General features: G+C 40.9%; 1 protein-coding gene across 3 annotated transcripts in view; it reads right to left on the reverse strand.

Moving 5' to 3' along the window:
• CDH18 (cadherin 18) overlaps nt 1-19,114 on the reverse strand; it is a 450,368-nt gene that overhangs the window by 210,868 nt on the left and 220,386 nt on the right. Inside the window, exon 1 of one of the 3 annotated variants that reach the window (XM_007655499.3) lies at nt 12,782-12,916. The exons of the other annotated variants lie outside the window; for them this stretch is intronic. The gene's annotated coding sequence lies outside the window, so the exon portion shown is untranslated. Of the gene's footprint in view, nt 1-12,781; nt 12,917-19,114 lie in introns of those variants that run through there. 3 annotated transcript variants of the gene reach the window in all.

Raw genomic sequence — 19,114 nt, forward strand, 5'->3', positions numbered from 1 at the left:
AGAGCTTACTGTGTACACTGAACTAAGTGTACACTGTGTACACTGAACTGTTTACACTGAACTAAGTGTTTGGGAGAGTACAATATAACAATGAGAGTACAATATAACATTCACTGCCCACAGGAAGCTTCTTGGTGAGTCCTGAATATTTGCTGTAAGAGAGTTGTTTTGACTGCTGCTGTTGATAATGTGCAATACCTGGTTTTACTGACTTTAACTCCCTCAACCACCAATATTACTAGAAAGTGAAAAGAGAAAAATGTTCAGCTGAAGTGGGGAGCAGAAGAAAACCAAGGAAAGTAAGAGATCAGCAACTGACACAATATGTCATAACTCAAGCTCAACCACTTGAGAAGCAGTGTGGCCCAGTGAAAAGAGCCTGGGCCTTGGAGTCAGAGGATCTGAGTTCTAATTTTACCTCCACTACTTCTCTGCTGTGTGATCTTGGGCAAGTCAATTAACTTCTCTGTGCCTCAGTTCCCTCATCTGTAAAATGAAAATTCAATTCCTTTCTCACTCCTGCTTAGACTGTGACCCCCATGTGGGACCTGATTATCGTGTAACTCCCCCAGTGCTTAGTACAGTTTTTGGTGCATAATAAGCACTTAATACCACAATAATCATTATTATTATTGTTATTAACTTCATATCTTTGACACTTAAAAGTTTAGGAACACACATAATCAATAATACAATTTTCAAACCGCCTTCCCCTATTTGTTTTTGTTTTGTTCGGTAATAAATTCTGAACAGATGGCAAGGGGATATTGAGAAAAGAATGTGCTATCAGGTAAGAAGGTGAAAATGAATTTTCTTTCATCAGTTTTTATCTGAGTACATCACATTCTAATTTGATTTACAATCTAGAAGAGATCAAAATTGATCCACACTCCCCCTCACAAAGGAACAAAAAAAGGTTGACATATGGAATTCTGTAAGTCATTTTATCAGGGGCATCACTGGACATTTAGAAAAGAATTATCTGTTTACTTTGCAACATCTGTTCTGGTTGGACAGTTCAATTCAAAGTATATTGCTATTATGAATGATAAATTCAATATTGCTGCTAATCACAAAGGAAGAAATATGTCATAAAAGAAATACAATTCCTTGGTTCTTAATCAGAACCTTTTAATGTCTACTAACAATAGATTTATGGAAGAAATCAGAAAGATACACGTATAGCTGTAAAATAATTCTATTTAGACAAAAAAGATCACACATCATTATTCACGTTGCCATGTTATTAACAGTATATTCAGCATTCTTTAAAGAACACTTAATGCATACTTTCCACCTCACCTTCGGAATTTGAGGTTTCTTAAATACGTGTACAATATGTAGCATTCTACCAGGCAAAAACAGCAAAATGAAATAAAGATTTTTTGGAAAAAAAACACATTTTAATGGGTAAGAAACACAAATTATACCTTTGTGAGCAGGAACCGTGTCTACCATTTCTCTTACAGTGTACTCTCTCATGTGCTTAAAACACTGCTATGCACACAACAAGTGCTCAATAAATACGATTGATTGAAACAGCTAACAACTTCAAAAGCAATTTACTTTTTTTTTTCAGAAATGCCTCATAGGAGTTATTCTCCATAAACTTCAGGAAGACAACTTTGAAATATAAATGACAGCAATAAATTGAGAGTTACTTAAAAGTGTTTCCCATTAATCACCCGCAGGTTGTAAAATCAAAGCTTAAACAAACTGGGAATGATCCAAACTCAATATCCATTTGGCCTCCAAGAAAGGAACAGAGCCTTTGTGTCTTAAGACAGCACAGAATTATGTGGGCTTTGGGACTAGACGGGAGCAAATTGGAGAATATTAGGTTGAATCGGTGTAATTTTTTTAAAAATCATCACAGTAATAACGATAATAATGGTGGTATTTGTTAAGCGCTTACTATGTTCCGGGCAGCTTACTAAACCCTGGGATGAACACGACCAAATCAGGTTGGACACAGTCCTGTGCCACACAGGGCTCACAGTCTTAACCCCCATTTTACAGAGGACACACTTTCCCCGCCCACAGTGAGCTAGTTGGAGCTGGAGCAGGGGCAGGGATAACAGCAAGAATACCGGCTGCAGGAGAGATGCAGCAGCAAGAGGGAGGCTGGGTTGTGTTACTTCCTATCAAACCACTCAGAATGGGTTCTCTCCTTGTGGGCAGGTGTTTTCTGGGTAAGGGCTAGATAGGTGTGCCTGTCTCAACAACTCTTGGTTTCCTATTTCTCTGCCTAGATGCCATTCCCTGCCTCTACCATATACTCACTCTCCCTGTCTAGCATATTCATTCTCATTCTTATTCTCATTCTCTCTCTCTCTCTCTCCCTCTCTCACACACACACTAGCATGTGCTAGCATGAGAAGCAGTGAGGCACAGGGAGAAGAGTACAGGACTGGGAATCAGGAAATCTGGGTTTTAACTCCAGCTCCACCACCTGCCTCCTGTGGATTCTTGGAGAAATCATTTTACTTCTCTGTGCTTCAGTTTCTTCAACTTTAATATGGAGATTAGATACCTGTTCTTGCCCCTTAGTATAAAAGGTGAGCTGCAAGTGCGATGGCTTTGTATATAATCCAACATTTAGCATGGTGCTTGTTACATAGAAATTTAACAAATACCGGTTTTTAAAATATGCTCTCCCTCACCCTCACTCTAAGCTTAAATTTCAGGCCTCACCCCATCTGAAGTCCTGCCTGCATCCCTCTCGCCAAACTAACTCTCTTCTCCTCTTCAAAGCCCTACTGAGAGCTCACCTCCTCCAGAAGGCCTTCCCAGACTGAGCCCTCCCTTTTCCTCTGCTCCTCCTCCCCTCCCCATGACCCCTACTCTCTACCTCTGCTCTACCCCCTTCCCCACCCCACAGCACTTGTGTATATTTGTACATATTTATTACTCTATTTTATTTATGATGTGTATATATCCATGATTCTATTTATCTATTTTGATGGCATTGATGCCTGTCTACTTGTTTCATTTTGTTGTCTATCTCCCCCTTCTAGACTGTGGGCCCATTGTTGGGTAGGGATTGTCTCTATCTGTTGCCTAATTGTACTTTCCAAGCACTTAGTACAGTGTTCTGCACACAGTAAGCTCTCAATAAATACGATTGAATAGACTTAGAAAATATGGTAATAATTATGCTGTATTTGCAAATTTTAGCAAAGGGGCCAGATAAGATATCAACATTAAATAATCAACATGCTGAAGGTTCTGTAGTGAAGGTGGTTTTATTATAGCTGAATCAGAGGCATAGTAATTTTCATCTCGCCACTATTCTCCTTTGGCGCATCCTATCCTTTTTTTTTTAATGTTATCTAGACATCACTTTATCATAGAAACATACAGTTAAAAATAATTAGCTTAATTTCAGTTACCAGAAATCATTGCTCTAAATGATGGTTGCATATTCAGGAAAGGCTGGCATTTAACTGTAATGATGACATTTCAAGCATGGTTAAAATTTCAAATCTGATGAACAAGCAATTTAGGTTTTGTATTTAGTTAAGCAAGACCCTTGTCATGATATATTTGTATGTAATAAATCATAATAATAGTTTGTGTCTTCAGCATCTCCATAATACCTTTAAGCAAGTTAATATTAAGCTTCATCTCAATTGGCGAATAGGGAAACAGGCCCTCATTCGGTAGACTGATAAACTTAGACATCAAGGACAGACATGCTCTAAGATATGCCAAAGTTCATTCCAGCAGAAGGAACTTTGAGCTACATAAACAGGTCTAAGACAGGTACTGTATTGTATTGCTAAAATACCCAAAAAAACCCAAAACAACCTCACAAATTCTGACTAAAGATCAATCAATCAACCAATGGTATTGACTGAGCACTTACTGTTTGCAGAGCATTTGAGAAAATACAATAAAAATGGAGTTGGCAGACATGATGCCTGCCCACAAGGATCTTAAAATCTATAGAGGGTGAAGGTGATTGAAATAGATTGGGGTGGGGGAAATAGTAGCGTCTAAGAATATTTACATAAGTATTATGGGACTGCGATGAATATTAAGGTGCTTACGGGGTATACGACTAAGGTCTTAGTTGAGGCAGAGGGAACGACAGTTAGAGGAAGTAGAGAGCTTGGTCAGGGAAGTTATTTTAGGAGGGTTTTGAAGATGGGGAGAGTGGTAGTCCAGCTCTGCCCGTTGCCTTCTGTGTTGCCTTCTGTGTACCCTTGGGCAAATCACTTGACATCTGTGGGCCTCAATTTCCTCATCTGTAAAGTGGAAAGCTAATGCATATTCTCCCTCCTATTTAGAATGTAAACCCCTTGTGGAACAGGGAGTGTCTATCCTGATTAACTTGTACGCACTCTAGAGCTCGCAACAGTGCATGACACAGAATATGCACCTAGCAGGCACCATAATAATAGTAATGATAATAATAGTACTACTGCCTTTACTAGTAATAATAAAGTGCCGTGTAATATAATTAGATCATACACAGAAAAGCAGCATGGCCTAGTGAATAGAGCCCGGCCTGGGGTCTGAAGACCTGGCTTCTAATCCCGGCTCCATCACTTGTCTGCTGTGTGACCCTGGGCAGTCACTTGACTTCTCTGAGCCTCAGTTTCCTCATCTGTAAAATGGGGATTAAGAATGTGAGCCCCATGTGGGACATGGACCGTGCCCAACCTGATGAGCTTGTAAATAGCCCAGCACTTAGCACAGGGTCTGACACATAATAAGCACTTAACAAATACCATTTAGAAAAAAAAGGGGGTGGTCATGGTCTAGAGGTTTGGGGAGAACATATACTTAATCCCCATTTTACAGGTGAGGAAACTGAGGTACAGAGAAGCTAACTGACTTGGCGAAGGTAATGCAGCAGGCCATGTTGGAGCTGGGATGAAGATAAGGTGACCAGACTTCCATCCCCATGCTTTTACCACTAGGCCATGCCGTTCCAGGACACTCGTGTGCATCAATTCATTCATGAGGTGCAGCAAACCTGATCAATCGCAGTGCGTTCTTCCAGAAGGCGACAAAATGCAGAAGATAATTAAGGTTATCTGGGAAAGGCTCATGGACATTTCAGGAGCCAAGTCCTGACTAAGCACTGAGGGAAAGCAAACACAGCAATACCAACCGAACCTTGATCAAGGAGTGCCCTGCCTGCAAGTGAAAGGTAAATGGCAAAATTCAGCAAATTGTAATTTCAAATGAGGCATTTTCTACCTGAGAAAATGGCAATGTTTAAATATCAACTGATAGGAAAAGGCTTTTGTTTGAACAATTCAGAGAATGCTTGCCTTGTATTGGTTAAAAGTAAGAGGTAGAAAGTCTGAAAAGTATTCATATGGAAAGGTAAGCCTGCAGCAAATCGTTTCTTTATTTCTAAATTTTTATTTCTGGCATTCCCATGAGTGAACACACAGATTCCATCCTAGGATGATGACAGCATCCTAGTTTCTTTTATTTCTCCAAAACCGAAGTTTTACACTAAAAAGAATTAGCCCTATCAGACTGCTCACAACACATGTACACATATTACAAGTTCCTTGCAAATACAACCTGAAAGGCTCCTCCACAAACAGAGAGACATTATATTTCCTCCCAGAATCAATAGGTTCCACATCGGTTCCATATACCATTTGCATAATCCTTTCTTCACACCCTGATCACTGTATGACTGTGGGCAAGTCACTTAACTTCTCTGTGCCTCAGTTACCTCATCTGTAAAATGGGGGTTAAGACTGTGCGCCTCATGTGGGACAACCTGATTACCCTGTATACCCCAGCACCTAGAACAGTGCTCTGCACATAGTAAGCGCTTAACAAATACCAACATTATTATTATTATTATCACTGCTTAAACGAGAGCACTGGCTCCCTTCCTGGAAGACTGGATGCACACATTACGTCAACTAATAATGACGACTGTGGTATCTGTTTAGTGCTTACTATGTGCCAAGCACTGTACCAAGCACTGTGGTAGATACAAGCTAATCAGATCCCACATGCAACTCCCAGTCCAAAGAGGAGGGAGAACAGGTACTGAATCTCTATTTTGCCGATGAGGAAATTTAGGCAAAGAGAAGTTAGGTGACTTGTCCAAGGGCGCACGGCAAGTACCTGATGGAGCCAGGATTGAAGCCAGGTCCTCTGACTCCCAAGCCTGTGCTCTTTCCACTAGGCTATGCTGTTTCCCACACTGCCGACTATTACTTCTCTTTCCCTTCATCCTAGAAACCCTGCGTTCACACATGCACACAAACACACACATACACAAACACACACAGAACTAGTACAAGTGAAAAGGAGGGTAATGAATGAAACTGAAAGATAAACTGATAAAACAATCTGACAAACATTTTGCTCTCGAGAAAGCAGATAACTGGCAAACGACCACCACGACCGGTTTGCTATTCGCAACAACACAAGTTGGAAAACAAGCTCAAAAAATGTACTGCTTTGTGAAGGCATTATTAGGTGCAAAGCCCAGTATTGTAGACAGGATGGATTTGAGGTAATCAGAACAAGTACAGAGCTCCCTTTTTCCCTCTGCTCCCTCTACCCCCCTTCACTTCTCCTCAGCTAAGCCCTCTTTTCCCCCCTTTCTCTCTGCTCCTTCCCCTCTCCTTTCCCATCCTCTCAGCACTGTACTCGTCCGCTCAACTGTATATATCCTCATTACCCTATTTATTTTGTTAATGAGATGTACATCACCTTGATTCTATTTATTTACTATTGTTTTAATGAGATGCTCATCTCCTTGATCCTATTTATTACTATTGTTCTTGTCTGTCTGTTTCCCCCGATTAGACTGTAAGCCTGTCAAAGGGCAGGGACTGTCTCTATCTGTAACCGATTTGTACATTCCAAGCGCTTAGTACAGTGCTCTGCACATAGTAAGTGATCAATAAATACTATTAAATGAATGAATGAAGAACAGTCCCTGTCCCACATTGGGGGGGCTGTCTCCCATTGTAAGAGGTAGCATCTTCTTCCCATTTCACAGTCACACAGCACTAATGTACATATCTGAAATTTATTTATATGAATGTCTGTCTTCCCTCTAGAACATTAGTCCGTCGTGGGCAAGGAACACGTCTACCAACTCTGTTAGTTTCAACTCTCCCTAGCACTTAGTACAGTGCCCTGCACATGGTAAGTGCTCAATAAATACGATTAAATGAATGACTGATGGATTCATTTATAATTACTTATTTTATGACAAATACCTTCTTTGGTCTATTTCATTCACCAAATCCCCACCAAATTGTTACTGAAATAATATCTGCGTACACCTTTCAAGTGTTGATAATCACCATCAGACAGCACTTATTAAGCACCATATGTGTGCTGACCTGTAGAAAGGGAATTAGTGACACAGCAGATTCTGTTATAGTATCTGCACTGAATTAGGTACAACTGAAATCTGGCAGGTAGTTAATCATCACTTCAGAACACTAAACCCTGCTAGTTTGAAAGCTCTTCAAGAACGGGAATCCTGTCTACAAACTCTGTATTGCTGTCTTCACCCAAGTGTTTAGTTTAGTGTTCTGCACACAGTAAATGTTCAAAAAATATACCACTGATTGATTGTTTTTCTCTATCTCCACCACTTTCACTGATATGGTTAAAACTGAATTAAATTGACATTTGTTTTTTCACCCGTTCTTCTTGCATGACTACCGAAATAGTCGAAAAGCAAGCAAGTGGAAGGAAGAAAGCACTGGAGGTCATCCTCACTGTAGCAAGACTTTAATTCCCTTCAAAACAACTCATCATTTAGGTAAAGTGTCTAGGCTGTGGAGTGCATATATTTCACAGAAGGTTGAATATGTTTGTTAGACTTTTAACCTGTATACTGTATGCTCCCTTTGGACAGGGGTTGCTTCTACCAACTCCACTGTATTCTATTTTCCCAGGTTCTTAGTATAGCACTCTGTAAACACCATTGCCTGATAGATTAACTGACAGTGCCAATCACAATGAAAGGATTGACAGAAAAGCACAGGTCCAACCCCACAAAGCTATGGCAACATTGGTAAACTTCAAAATAACAGTGTCCATCTAAGGATACCATTTTGATGTTATCAATATCATAGAAGAGGTTCATCACGATGAGTTAATTTTGACATCCGACTCACATGATTGAACGATTAATGCATAGTAAGCCTCCCATAGCTCAAAATGATAACCCATCCCTTGTCTAACTCTCGACCTCAGTCTACTTTAATGTGGAGGGCTCATCTCAATTGGGAGAATGGTGGAGTGACTAGTAAATTGCACAGAAAGCTCATCCTAGGTCAACAGCTATTCCATGTGCAAACTCAGCATGTTTAGACCTTGCCAAACTTAGGAAGATTTTTGAGAGGGGAAGTACTTTGTTGGACAGCAGCAGGGGGATAACTGTCCTATGATTAGGAAAACTCATATTGGTGTGTATTGGGGATGAAAACAGTAGAGAAAAACTGCCTGAAGAGGTAAAAACTGCCTGAAGAGGTAAATGTGAATGGCAATAATAATAATAATGTTGGTATTTGTTAAGCGCTTACTATGTGCAGAGCACTGTTCTAAGCACTGGGGTAGATACAGGGTTGTCAAGTTGTCCCACGTGAGGCTCACAGTTAATCCCCATTTTCAGATGAGGTAACTGAGGCACAGAGAAGTTAAGTGACTTGCCCACAGTCACACAGCTGACAAGTGGCAGAGCTGGGATTCGAACTCATGACCTCTGACTCCCAAGCCCAGGCTCTTTCCAGTAAGCCACGCTGCTTCTCTTTGGCAATAGTCATGGTAGTTTACTGAGGCCTTATTAAGTGCAGTGCACTATATAATACAATGAACGGACCCATTGCCTGTCTATGAGGAACTTACATTCTAATGGAGGATAAAAAAGACCAAAAGTACAGATTGTGGAATCAGAATGAATTAGTTAGTGCACAGTTAAATGTATATTTGTTCCTAAATGCTGAGGTCAGAGGACCTGTGTTCTAATCTTGGCTCAGCCATGTGTCTGCTGTGTGACTTTGGGCAAGTTACTTAACTTCTCTTTGCCTCAGTTATCTCATCTGTAAAATGGGGATTAAATCCCACTCCCTCCTTCTTAGACTGTGAGCCTCATGTGAGACAGAAACTGTGTCCAACCTGATTAACTGATATCTACCCCAGTGCTTTGAACAGTGCTTGGTATATAATCTTTAACGAGCACTATTATTACTATTATTATTATTATTATCATTATAACCACCGTATGCATGGCTTTCTTTAAAGAGTAGAAGGTTTTAAATGGCATAGTGAGAGGGGAATACTTTTTTTGGTTTATTTTTAAACAGGGACCAACCTATCATATATTACCAAGTGTTCTGGCTTATTGGTAATTGGGACATATTGGTAGTCCACTGAAGTAATCATGGGCCAGATCGTTTCACGAAGATAGGACCCAAAGTGTAGGATAACTGGGGCCAAAACGAACACTGGCACAAAAGTTTCCGATAAAGCAAGAATGATAGCTGATTAATAAGGAAGCAGGTTCAAGCTATCAACGTGTGCTACATCAAATAACCTTGTCATATCAAGTATTGGGATAAGTATTGCTTGGTCATGACAGAATCTCCCAACCACAACCTGGAAAAGAAAGTTTTGGCGCACTGCTGCTGCCGCCACAAAGGAAAAAAAAGAAAGATGATAAACCCTCCCTCCCCATCCCTCTCCCTTCCTTCACATTTCCCTTGTTCTCTTACACCTTTTCCATAGATTTCTTTCCCTTTCTGTTTCACCCTTTCCTTTTTCCTCCTTCTCTATCCTCTTTCCTACATATCCAACTTCGTTCTTTCCTTCTGCCCCCATTTCCACTCCTGTATCTCTGGCCCCTACTCTGGCTCCTCCTCTTTTAGGACTGCCATCATCCTGCTTGGTACATTCCAAAGCTCGGTCACTTTAGTTCAGCGTGGATCAACGACATATGTTTCATACTGACTGTATTCCACAAGCAGTAATCCATGAACAGAGCATCCTTTCCTTCTTCCTCCTATCTCTAATTTGTTTCAGTGTCCTCACCTTTCCCTCCCACCCAACCTACTAGCTTATAAACTGCTCGAGGACAGGAATCACGTCAACTCATTCTATTTTACTTTCCAAAGCACTTAGTTCAGAGCTCCATATATACCACTGGTATCCCGATTCACTGACTGGTTCTCCAGATAAAGCTGTCCAGCTATGAAAGTTATACAGACAGGTTTTTTTCCCCTAGATTAATTAACCTTATTGATGTGGACAGTGAATATGTCAGCGAGAACAATAATGATTTCCCCTTTTAGTTAACCCTCTTTTGACCAGTTTTTCAGCTCTTTATAAACACTTCACTTTTCCAACTAGTCTCATTGTCTCACACGGGGAGTTGGAAAGTCTCATTATTTCCAGTTCACTCTGTAATCACAGGTACCAAATAAAACTACCCATACTTTCCAGTACAGTATAAGAGTTTCTAGCTACAGAGTTAAATGGGTTCACCTAGAATTAGTAGTTTTTTTGTTTTCCCCTCACTGTCACTATCTTCCTGCTTGCCTTCCTCCCAGACTGACAAAACTGCTGTTCTATGGGCCATTCTTGTTGCCTCTAAAATACCTCACAGTCAATTATTGCTTTCAGTTTATTGATGATATGAAAAGGAAAACCATCAGGTCCTAGACCTTCAGAGTGATTTTGAAAAATCACTTCTGATTTTCTCAAATGCGAAGCCTCTAAGATACTGCAATAGACAGTTCAAATTTCAAAATTCACTCTTAGGCCTCATGAAATTGCATTTTTGATCATTTAATTACCAGTAAAGCCTCAATTAATAATTACAATAATGATAAAATATTATTATTATATTTGTTAAGCACTTACTGTGTGCCAAGCACTGTTCTAAGCACTGGGGTAGATACAAAGTAATCAGGTTGGACACAGTCCCTATCCCATATGGGGCTCACAATTTACAGATAAGGTCACTGAAGCACAGTGAAGTGACTTGCCCAAGGCCATACAGCAGACAAGTGGGAGAGGAGGGATTAGAACTCATGACCTTTGGACTCCCAGACCCATACTCTATCCATGCTGCTTCTCGAGAGATATTAATACAGGAAGATTGGGATGGAGAATGATTTGGGTTGAGTGGTAGGGATGAAACCTCAAATTGTAGTGATGTCAGACCCTTCTGTTGCCAATAAGGAAAAGTATTGGTGTAGAATGGCTCCAGTACCAGAAGATTCTGGGGTGACCCTGACAGAGAAGACAATCAATTGAACAGCATTTACTGAGCTCTAACTTGATGCAGAGCTCTATACTAAGGGCTTGAGAGGTTACAGTAGAACTGAACATATACGATCCCTACTCTCAAGGAGTTTATAATCTAGTTTGGGAGACAAACTTCGTACAAAAGTGCTAAAAGGAGTTGTGCTGCAGATTTTGATCTGGCACGGAAGGGGATAGAAGATGGATATAAAGTGGGATATAGAGAAGGCAAACCCTAGGTTTTGATATATTTTGCTTTAATTGATCTAAAATAACTTATTTTTTAAGAACACAGCTTTTGAAGATTACTTTTGGAAAATAAAATCTGTGTCTTAATAACAGGCAGTGAAGCCATTACCTCAGGAAACTGAAGAAAAAAACAACTACTGTACGCTTTTATCTTCATGTTGAATGGTTTCAAACATGGATGGGACATTCACTTCCCATAAACTGTCCTAATTTACATCACACTGTATTTTAATACCAAAAAAAGGGTGATATATCTTGCAGTGTTTATTAAAGTGTCAAAAATGCCACTGCAGTTTGTTTGCACCTGTTACATTTGAGGGACTTTTCCCCTTTGCGTGTACTAGCACAAACACATACACATACATACACACACAGAGATACTCATAGTCAAGACAGACAAACCACCAGCCCAGGCAGAAGTCATAATAATCCCTTTATTGTTTTTCCAGAGCAATAGTCCTGGACTTGTTAAAATGCTGGATTTTAAAAGCTGGATGAGGAATAGAATAAAAGCCACAGATATAATGGAAAACATGCATCATGCAAATAATGTGGTGATCAACATGGGGTACAAAGTAACTTGGGATCATGCAGTATTTCCCATGCCCTTTGCAAGGTGCAAAAGTTTCATTGCAAGGCTTAATGACCAGCTACGGAGGCATTTCCTGAAGGGGGAAAAAAAAAGGCTGTACTGCAGCTTCAGTGTTCAGATATCATGAAATATCACTGATGCTGGAAAGGCTGTGCGACTATGACTAAAAGAAAAAAAAAATCAGTCCTGAAACAATCATCTCTAATATTTCTGTTTTTCATTCCTACAGTGGATTCCCTCTATTTAAACACACACACACACACACACACACACAAACACACACACACACACGAGCGCTGTTTCCCACAACCTTTGGATAGCATCACGATTCAAATGTGTCTGCATGGCATTCTCCCAACTTATTCCGGAGCAGAGCAGAGCAGAGATTAATACATTCCAGCATAAACACACATAACAAACGCAGCGCTATCATTACGCTTATATCCTGGAGCCTTCTATAGTAGCATTCCTGGAGCAGTAAACACAATTTCATCATGCCCCAAGGATAATCCTGGCAGCATCAGACAACTTTCAGATCAACAATTATAGACCGACTGTGCAACCACAGCTACCGTAAGATTTTACAGAAATATACGTACTATTCCGATTGCCTGGGTTAGCACCCCCTTTGAACAGAAGCATTATCGTTGCTGAATATTAAAGTGCCATTTACCCGAGCCTTACCTTGGCTGACTCGCCCTAACTGGTGACAAGGAACTTAATTTATAAGAAGCAAATGGGGACTTTCTCAGCATTCGCAGCACAGCTGCTCTCAGTCCTCAGAGAGCCACAGGACTCCAGCTCTGTGTACCTCCAAACCCCTCAGCTCATCTGCTCTGCTTCTGCAGCTCATGAGAGCTTCTCTGATTGGCTGGCAGTGCCTGTCTGCCTCATCTTCTCCTCTCCTGTCTCTCCCTTCTCTCTCTCTCTCTCTCTCTGCCCCCCTCCTTGTTTTCCATCTTAAGCACTTTGGGAACTGAAGAGTATATAGAAAGAACACACATAGTGGCTACCCTTTGCCCTTTCAGCAAGGTCATATAATTGTGTGGATGCACACATTTCAAATCCTCCTCTATTACCAGTACCTCTAAAGTAGGAACCTTTACTACTCCAGCCCTTGAGGAATGACAGGCAGGGCTCAGGGACTAGGGGGAGAAAGAGAGACATAAACACAGAGAGAGGGAGAGAGAGAAAGAGAGAAGGAGAACATGAATATGTGTGTGTTTGGAGGAGGAAGGGGTGAGAGTTTGGAGGGGGGAAAGGGGCCGGGGTCTGATTGTCAGATGGAGTGGGAGTATACATAAAGAGAGAGAGATTAAAAGCAGGCAGGGGAGGCATTGGTGTGTCACACTGGTAATAAATTTTCATATTTCTGTAGAAAGTCGTCACAGCCTGCTAAACATTCAACTGCTAGCTCATTCATCAGTGATCCATAGTGTGATGGTGGCAGGGAGATTTAGTTTGAATGATGACCTTTAATGCCTGACTCTAATCTGGCCAGGGCACCAAAGGTTTTACGTGAGATAGATCTTCCCCTCCAGGTTAGCTTCATATCTAGGAAGATGAATCGGAACTCCAAAAGCTCTCTCTGCTAACTTACTTGTACCGGAAAGCAGTCCCAGACACACACACACACACACACACACACACACACACACACGCGTACCATAATCCTGACACCTCCACACTACCCCAGCATAAATTGCAACTGCATCCAATTTACACAGCTTCAGGAAACTATGTATCAAAATAGGTGGGTTTTCGTAAAACATTGTGACCAAGCTATGCTTGGTTTAATCCCATACATGAATAACTGGACACAGACACGCATGCACGCGCATAGACACCCCCCCCCCCCCGCAAAAGTTACTTAATAAAGAGCATTTATTTATCCACTCCCAGTTAACACATCATAAAAAACAAGAGGTTCGAGTTTCTGTTAACTGATCCGAGAAAGTCATACAAGACCTAATCCCTGTATGTGACAGCAATTCCCCTGTTCATCAGAGACCTGCCTTCTAATCCCTGAACCAGGAGAATTAATTCACCTGATTAAGACTACAAGAAGGTGGGTTCAAGTTAAGAAAGTATATTTGGTGGTGAAGAGGAGGTCTTTTTCATCTGGGCAGAAGGCACATGAAGGATGAAAGGAGCCAGAGAAAAGCGATCAGAAATATCCCAAATATCATTGAACTGGACTGCATGAGCTTCATCTAAATCAGATCAATCGATCAGTGGTATTTATTGAGCACTTACTGTGTGCACAAAACTTAGAGGTTGGGAGAGTTCGACAATAGAGTCGGTAGCTCCTCACAAGCTCACAGTCCAGGGTGATGGGTGACTAACAATCCAGTAACCTGTGGATATTTGGACACACCGGATTACACATACTAGTACTCTGTTCAGGCATGGACAGGTTTTTGTGATTTTTTTTCAAACACTGGCATACCTGACCCATGAATACTTCTAAATGGGTAAGGCTAACATCTGACCGCAGCTGGGTTTCTAAGATGTTAGAAGTCAGAGGAAAATGAAGAGTTTGGGGTCTTGAAGAGGTCTGCCCTGAGAAGGATATGGAAGAGAAGCAGCTTCCATGTGCTACCTATCAAGGTGTCCACTGGCAGCAGAAGCAGTAGCTGATATATTGATATATCGATTGATACATCAATCAGTGCTTATGCAGCTTCTGTTCTCAACGGGTTATTTTGGCACAGTATCCAGATTTTAATGTTTCCCGAGGCATTCGGCGTTGCTGGATGCTTTCAAATCGGCCCAGGAAAATAGGAGAGGGTGAAAATAAGTAGGTGGTTGTGGAAAGAGCAATCAGGGAACCCGGCTTCTAACCCTGACTCTACCACTTGCCGGCAGCGTGACCTTGGATATGTCACCTAAAGTTCTATGTGCCTCAAGTTTTCTCATCTGTAAAATGAGGGTTAAATGCCTGCAGTCCCTTCCATTTAGAATGTGAACCATGTGTGGGACAAGGACTATGTCCAACCTAATTACTTTCAATCTTCTCCAGCGCTTAGTGTTTGGCACATAGTAAGCCCTCAACAAGTACCACTAGTATCATCATCATCAAGTAAAAAAAAGAAAGGAAAAGCAGCAAGCTTCTGATGCCACATGAGCTCACGCAATTCAGTTGTAAAATTCCCATCAATAATATTGAAAGGCTATCTTGTGTGGGACACCACACTAATGCGTCTAATTCCATCTCGTTCTCTCCAAAGCACTTAGTCCGGTGTTCTGCACATAGGAAGCACTCAATAAATACCATTGATTGATTTGGGAGAGAATGGCTCATGTCTGCTTTAGCACATGCTTTCATTCCAGGTTCCAGCAAAAAAACAGACTGGAATATTTTTCCAGACATGAGTCTCTTTGGATTCAGTGGGGCTGCTTGCAGTCTATGTTCACACATGGTAGAATATGAGCACAGGGTTGGAAAATTGGGAATGGTGAGTACAACACCCCAGTTTTATTTAACATGAGGATTTGCGAGAATGTCTCTACTGCACTAGAGGATTACCGATTGCACACAAGGTGTCTAAGACTTGACTCCAGCCCACAGGGAGCACGCAATCTAATTCCATACTCAGATGGTGCTTAGAGGAGCCTCACTTGCTTTAATCTTCTGCTGCTAGTTACAGAAACCAAACGTTGGTCTTCTTGCTTGCACTGAAGCATGTGCTGAGGCATGCTCATTATGAAACGCGAAGTTATACTTGTAATCAAATGTTTCATTGGAAACTAATCCTGCTATGTGGCCTTGGACAAATAGCTTACCTTTTCTGCACCTCATTTCCCTCATGCTTTATGAGGAAATGGGGATTCAATACCTGTACTCTCTTCTATTTAGACTGTGAGCCCCATGTGAATCCCGATTAACATGTATTCTACCCCAGTGCTTAGTTCAGTGCTAGGAACATAGTGAGCACTTAACAAATACCACAATTATTATTAAGACTGAATTCAGCACTACCAGCAGGCATTCCTAGTTGCATCTACGGTGTATGACATGCAGGGGGAATCATCAGCCACATCAAACAATATAAACTATATTTTATTTAAAGTTATTTCCCACCTGAAAGTTTGTATATACAGATCCTTTTCTAGGTCCTTACCATTATCATCTCTATGAGTCCAAAATAAGAATGGTACATTGGATAAAATTGTTTTAGAAAAGACAAAGCATTCCACAATTCTTTCAAGAATTGTAAATACTGAATCAGAGTACACCGTTAGCCATTTGAGTGCTTCTACTGCAATCTCAGGCTTACAAATCCCCCACCCCTCAAAAAAAAAAAAACACACACACACACACAAAAGACAAACAAAAAACCCCAAATACAAAAAGAAAAAAAGAGAAAGAGTATAAATCTGGGGAAAATCAAGCTTTGAGGGAGTATTAATTTTCTTCTATTTCAAAGCTTATTTGTAAAGGATGGACAATGTGAAATTTATTACAAAACTAATCTCTGGAACTAAGAGACTGGATACCACCAATACCCAATTCCAACTTTCATTACCTTGGGAGTGTGAAAAGAATCATTTCAGTCAGTGACACCAAGGCATACAACAGAGGATTTGATATAGGACAAGTCACAGAAATATCAAAGATAAAATTATCATGCTAGCCTGTGATAGTCCTTCAAGAGGTAAACTCAGAAAATTGTAGACCGAAAAGTCATTCTCAGTTCAGTTTTATCACGGCAATCCAGATAAGTGCCATATATTCAAAGCCTTAAATAGAGAATCTTCACCTAAAAACAACACTTACAAAGTTTTTGGATTGCAGTGATTGGGCTAGGCATTAAATCAAAATGCTGTAGCTCTCTATTGGGAAGTCTGAGGGCTCATTGTGCTTTCAAGAATAACCCCAAAATAAAATCATTTGAATTTGAAGTTAAAAAAACCAACAACAAAAACCCCAAAACAAATAAAAAACCCCAACACCTCTCCCCCTATGAAAATAAGTCCATGAGTGTGGGAGGAAAAAACAAAGAGTAGAAAAGAGGGGTAGACACTAAATTTCACTGAAATTAATAATAATAATTATAATAACTGAGAAAAAGAACATTAATAATACCAAATGCCACTTTAATGCATTTACTATTTGCCAACCACTGTCCTAAGCATAGGGAGAGATACAAGCAAATCAGGTCTGACACATTTGACTTTAACTGAATAGTGATTTAAATTGAACACTGACCAAACAGTTGTCTCTGCCTGAAATAAACCTGCTGGTTGGATGAAGGATCAGGACCTTTCTCCTGGGCATGTTCAGATTTCCAATGCAACGTGGAATGTAAGCTCCTTGTAGGCAGGGATCATGTCTACCAATTCAATTGTATTGTACTTTTCCAAGAGCTTAGTACAGTGTTCTTCTATGCACAGTAAGCACTCAGTAAATGCCACTGGATTACTGATTGATCTGGTTTTCACACTGAAAGAATAGTGGTTTTCTTTTCTGTAAGTGACCAAATTGCTCATTCTACTTCAACTGGAAAGAGCGATCATGACTGCACAAACATTTCACAAATATTAAAGGCTTCTATAGAGCACGGTCATTGGGCTAGCATACCATTAGGGAAAAAGGGAAAAATACTTCCATTATTGTGATGTTGGAAGTAGCCATCGTGAGCATACAGGTGGTATGTTAAAAGGTGCAGGTTCAAGGCAAATGACTTTTCCTCATTAAGGGTTTTGATGGAGAGAGAGGGAATGCAGGGTTTTGAAGGAAACAAGCATAAGACTCAGCCTCAACACCACACTTTCCGCTCACCTTCTTTTTACCCCGGTCCTTCTGATGTCATCCCACCAACCCACAATGCGGGGTCACCTCCTCAGTACGCATCCGCCGCTCTTGTACTTGAGCTGTAGGGCACTGCTGGTGGAGCTTCAGACTCCCATCTGATCCTGTCCAACTAAAACTCATATTCACTCATATCATAATTATTATTACTTGGTGACTGACTTGTCTTTGGCTGGGGCAAATCTGAGGCCCTCAATTCAATCCTCCTCTCCCAGAGATAACGACACTTCTTAAATTCATTCATTCATTCATATTTATTGAGGGCTTACTGTGTGCAAGGCACCTTATGAAGTGCTTGGGAGAGTACAACAATAAACTGTGACATTCCCTGCCTACAAGAAGCTTACGGTCTAGAGGTGGGGGAGACAGATATCAATATCAATACATAAAATTACAGATTTGTCCATAAGTGCTGTGGGACTGGGATGAGGAAAGAACAAAGGGAGCAAGTCAGAGAAACGTAGAAGGGAGTGGGAGATGAGGAAAATGGGGCTTAGTTTGGAAAGGCCTCTTGGAGGAAATGTGCCTTCCTTAAGACTTGGAAGTAGGGGCGAGTAAGATTCAAGGAGGGAGGGTGTTGTACACCAGAGGCAGGACATGGGCCAGGGGTCAGGGATGAGAAAGGCGAGATCCAGGCACAATGAATTCTAATCTCAGCCCCACCATTTGCCTATAGTATGACCTTGGACAAGTCATGTAACTTCTCTGCCTCAGTTCCCTCATCTCCAAAATGGGGATTCAATACCTGCTCCCCTTCCTACTTAAGACTGTGAGCCTCATGTGGGATCTGATTATCTTGTTTCTACCCCAGCACTTGGTACAGTGCTTGTCACATAGTAAGCACTTAACAAACATTATTATTATTTAATATTACTCGATAGATAACACACACACTTCGTACTTCTGTAACATAAGCATCTATTGTGTGCACGTCACCAAACTAAGCAAATTGGGCAATGTTCAAAAGTGATGAGAGTCACAACCTAACAACCTAGCTATCAATGTATAAATCTGGGGGGTGGGGGAGAGAGTTGCAAAATGTCTCTAAACCTGCCTTAGTAATAAAATTGAAATAGTATTAAGCCTGTGCACTGGAATAGAGTAGTACACTGAGTCACGATTCCCAAAGGCATTAGCCGCATTTCATACTCCTAGATCCAGGAGTGAGCTTGCGGTCCGTAAAATCAGAGTGGATTTTGGAA

Source organism: Ornithorhynchus anatinus, chromosome X3, assembly GCF_004115215.2.
Source record: "Ornithorhynchus anatinus isolate Pmale09 chromosome X3, mOrnAna1.pri.v4, whole genome shotgun sequence".
In the NCBI taxonomy this organism is placed as follows: Eukaryota; Metazoa; Chordata; class Mammalia; order Monotremata; family Ornithorhynchidae; genus Ornithorhynchus; species Ornithorhynchus anatinus.